Source organism: Belonocnema kinseyi, chromosome 5, assembly GCF_010883055.1.
Source record: "Belonocnema kinseyi isolate 2016_QV_RU_SX_M_011 chromosome 5, B_treatae_v1, whole genome shotgun sequence".
NCBI lineage: Eukaryota > Metazoa > Arthropoda > Insecta > Hymenoptera > Cynipidae > Belonocnema > Belonocnema kinseyi.
The window spans coordinates 33,887,269-33,892,284 of NC_046661.1; positions in this window are offsets into that span (position 1 = coordinate 33,887,269).

Below are 5,016 nucleotides of genomic sequence, written 5' to 3' on the forward strand. Positions count from 1 at the left end.
GGCGCATACTTTGAATAAAATATTTGTTATCATTCTCTTGAAATAAATGTGTTTTTTTCTTGAAAAAATACCGGTTTCATATGTATACACCTGGTATTAGACATTTCTTTTTTAGGAAGCTTTTTAACTTCCAATTGTTCGATATAGTTGGTTTTTTCGTCAAAGTTTACTATTCCCACATACGTTTCATTGAAAAGTTTTCCGCGACTTACGTGGATGTGCTATATATTTTTCGCGCTTGCGCAATGTTGTTTTCTTAAATGAAAAGGTCTATAGAATACATTACCATACGTGGTAGGCACATTACAGGAAGATTTTAAAATTTCGTGCGCAGTTGTCCTCTTCCTATACATGGAAAAGTGTGCGAGTGAGAAAGTTTGACAAATTGACGCGATTTTAGGTACACTTCCCAATGTATAGGAAGCTGACAACTGCGCACCTGCGCACGAAAATTTAAGATCTTTCGGTAATGTGCCTACCACTTATGGTAATGTTTCTATTGCCAAGTGGCGAAACGGAGTTAGATCTCCTTATTATTCCTTTGTGCACGGAGTATTAATAAGGAGACCGATCTCCGTACATACGCTCTGACTGCGGTAACTGTACATTTACTGCCCGACTTGAGGTGCAGTCCCATGAGGGGATAAAACGTCGGCGTAAAGCAGAAACTCATGAGAGTGAAAGAGACAATTAAATCTTTCTGTTTCTTTCACTCCTATCAATTTTTGCTGAGCGCCGATGTTTTCTGTCGTCATGGGACTGCTGTTTAAATGTTTATTTACACACCTGTCGTATGCAAACGGGAAATGTATCTTCCTGTCATTCCACCATGTGACGATGCCACGCATTTATCACACTCTAGATTCTTCTCTGTTTTTCTTTTGGGTGGTAAATCTAGAATGAGATAAATGTATGGCAAAGTGAGCACTGTTATTTGCGAGCTCATGTTTTCCCGCGAGAAGTGTGCGAGTGAGTGCCAGTGCTTGACAACCACACAACGACAGAAATTAAGGTTAATCGTTGGCAAATTGCAAAATAAAAATAAATGTTTTAAAGTGTAAAACACCCTATTGGAACAAAAGTACATCAAAAAATTTTGCAATTTTCGTGAAATAAAGAAATTTGATACCTGATATAATACTCAGCCCCTGGCTCTTCCTATCCAGCCTATGCTTTAGAAGTGTTATGAGAGTTGATCGCGGCCACGGTGGCTGCTGATTGTTTATTGGGCCGAGATTCAACGTAAAAATTCAATTTTTATATAATAAAAAACATTTTATCGCATTTTCATCTGCAGTACGCTAATCAACAAAATTTCTTATATTTTTGAAAGCAAAATTTATTATGAAAAACTATAATTTGCTAGAGTTTTATACGAAAATTCTGCTTACTTTTTGGCGACAAGTTCAAATAGAAGTACTGTCATCTCTATTTAAATGTTGATATTATTATTTATTATCTTGATTAGAGTGAATAATTACATTAATATTACATGAAATGATTATTCAATTATAATATTTGAACATTAAAATACTTTTAAAAATATTGTTTTGAGTTACCGACGCAATAAATATAAGATTATATATAGCCTAAGAAATAAACTAGTATCCAAATTTATTTTTTCTTGAAGTTTAATCATTGATTTGTTAATATTGCACTGCATTTAAAATATTATGGTTATTACATTAATTTAATACAATAGTTTTATTGAAAAGTAAGGCCTTTCACAGTCGATGTAATTGAAAAGCTTTATGATTATAATTTTCATCTTTTAATGTTGGTGTAAATTGGAAATCGTTTTTACTATAGTTTCAAATTTCCAAAACATATTAACACATGCAATAGTTAAGAAAATTAATAGTCTTAAACAATTGTTTATTATCGTTTCAAATTTTATGACGAATGTTTAAAAAAGTACCAATTTCATAATGCCTCTATAATTATAAGTAAATTTAAACGGCTTTCTATAAGAAAAGGTGAATTCAAATATAAATTTGAATAATACGCTTTGTGCTATATTAATATAAAAATTAATTAAATTACAACAGACTGCCTTTTTTGTCTCCATTTTTTATGTTTTAAAATTAATTTTGCCAATACAAAACAATGGATATATATATATATTTCAATTTTTGATTCCTTTAGAATCAAACCGAAGGGCCTATTACAAAGCCACCGAACGCGTTCTCGGGGTGCGGATAGAGGGTCCCTGTACCAAGGGCTTCTGCTGAATATGGTTACAAAAATAAATAGGCAGTCGCGGACGATTGTCCAGGGGTGGTCCCGAAGGAATTAACCCCCAAGCGGAGGTGTGAAAACCTTGCCGAAAGCTGAATAGCACCTGGGTGAGGTGTCTAGAACGGTGACTCTGGGATACCGGGCGACCTCTCAGAGTGCGCAGCCTTATCCTTGCATGCGGGGCTCTACGAGGATGGACGAACCCCTTTCCCTAGCTTCTCGTAGGAACAACAATGACAACACCAAACATAGTTGTAGTAAGTGCGGTTCAAAACAACAGAACACGCAGAGCTCCCGACAATGGGTCGGCCAACCATTCCGACCAATCTAGAGTTGGGGGAGCCAATGAAAATGGATTCAATGCGATGGATCGGCGGGATCTCGTGACCTTTGGGTGGACGGAGCAACTGAATCATGACTTGCTAGACTGCTACGATGCGAGTGTGGCTCGTGAACGGGGTTACATGGCACGGCTGAATGCTCTGTGGTGCGAGAAACACCCGGAGCTATCGCACTTTTCACAGCAACGTCTGCAAAACCATGCTGAACTACTCCGTAAAAGGGGCTATGTAAGCGGAACGCCTACTCTACCACAGCTAGAACAAGCCGGCAACAAAGAAAGAGAGGCGACACTAAGACCAACCGCGGGCAGGCATCCAATAGATGAAGAGCGATGCTTTAACACCCGGAGAAACATCAACACCAAGGTTTCTCTCAAGCCTAAAGATCTGGCTCAAATGGATGACGATCTTCGTGGACATTTTTCCGGTGAATCCGACCTCTGGGCTATCAATTATTGTGTGTATAATGCAGAAAGAGCTTTGGCCGATGCGAACCGTAAAACAAAACCAACGGTTGATCATAAGACCAAAAGACCAATGCATCAACTTACCATAAAGATAGGCTGGGCAAGACAGTACGCGTCCCGCATTCAATGTGTGATTGACTACATCACATCTGGCAGGAATTTTACCGCCAAGGTTCGAAAGTTCGCGCGCGAACTCCGAACCCGTTATCACACACTTAACAAGTCAAAGCTGCTGCCCATCGGGCAGCATATGGTTGTGAGAATACGGGTACTATCTGACGCTAAGAGAAGTCTAGAGTGGAGGGAAAGGTAGGTCAGAGAAAATCAACAGTTTCTCTCTGACCCATCTCGACTCTTCAAAGACCCTCCAGTTACTGTCGAACACCCACCCAAACCAGAGGAGGTCGAAGTATTTTGGAGAGAAGTCTAAGAAGTTCAGCATAGACTGGACGAAGACTCAAAAAATATAAATAGCTTCAAGGAGTTATGTGTTGCCCTCATAACACCTGATAAAGAATGCTCACCCATCACTACCGAGGAGGTGAAAAAAGTATTAAGAGGGATGAAGAACTATATCGCACCGGGACCAGATTGTATCAAAACCCTCTGGTGGAAGAAGTTTTCTTCAACCCATCAGCATTTGGCCCGTATTTTTACCTCATATTTGAAGTCGGAAGAACCGATTCCAGAGTGGTTGGTGGAAAGGCGCACAATACTCCTGCCGAAAATAGGCAACTTAGCTGACCCGAAGAATTACAGGCCAATAACTTGTCTGAACACGCTTTATAAGATATTCACAGCTATCCTAAATGATAGGTTTGTTCGGGCAATTGAATCTGTGTGGCAAGAAATGTATCAACAACGAGGCTCAAAGAAAGGCGTAGCCGGATGTCGGGAGAACCTGCTCATCGATAGATGTGTCTGCAAAAATGCAGCATTCTACCTGCGTGACCTATCGATGGCCTGGATTGATTATCGGAAAGCTTTCGATTCTACATCCCATACACTTATCATCTGTCTTTTGGAAATCTTAAGGGTTCATCCACAAATAGTTGGGTGCATAGAGAGATTGATGCCGCTTTGGAAAACCAGAATTACTATCTCATCTGGCAAAAATCGTGTGACAACTAACAAGGTCACGTTTCAGAGAGGTGTCTTTCAGGGCGACACCATGAGCCCACTCCTCTTTGGCCTTACATTATTGCCACTATCTCTAGCACTGCGCCATTCCGACGGTTACTTGTGCGGCAAACCTGCAGATCGAAAGTACAAGGTCAAGCATGTATTTTACATGGACGATCTTAAGATCTATGCTAAAAACAGAGAGCAACTGCATCTAGCTCTGGGGATTGTCGAACGATATACTAAGGAAATTGGGATGGAATTTGGGTAAGACAAATGCGCCAAGGTTTATTTGAAGCGAGGAAAACTTAATGGCATCCCTGAAGATTCTGAGCTCGTTGATAGAAGCGCCATACGACACCTTTGCGCTGGAGAGACTTATACATACCTGGGCGTGCCACAAAGCCGCATTCAGGTTGTGACATCTATAAAGGATACTCTCCGAAGCAGATACAAACATCTCATCCGACAGATTTGGTCTTCCGAACTGTCGGCGAGGAACAAAGTATCTGCAACGAACATGCTTGCCGCCCCGGTACTACTCTATTCATTTGGCGTAGTTCCGTGGACGAAGAACGAGCTCAGATCTCTTGATATCGGGACAAGAAAGGTTATGCGCATGAACAAAAGCATGCATCTTAAGTCTTCCGTTCCGCGATTGTACATCTCACGCCGTCAAGGGAGTCGCGGAATATTGAGTCTTGAATGTCTTCACAACAGGATTATTCTGGGTACAGCACATTGAATTGCAAATGGAAAAGACCCTCTTCTTAAAATGGTCAGGAATCACGAAGAAGTGGGCAAAGGAGCATTTCTGTACAAAGCAGCGGAGGAGGCTGCTGAAACAC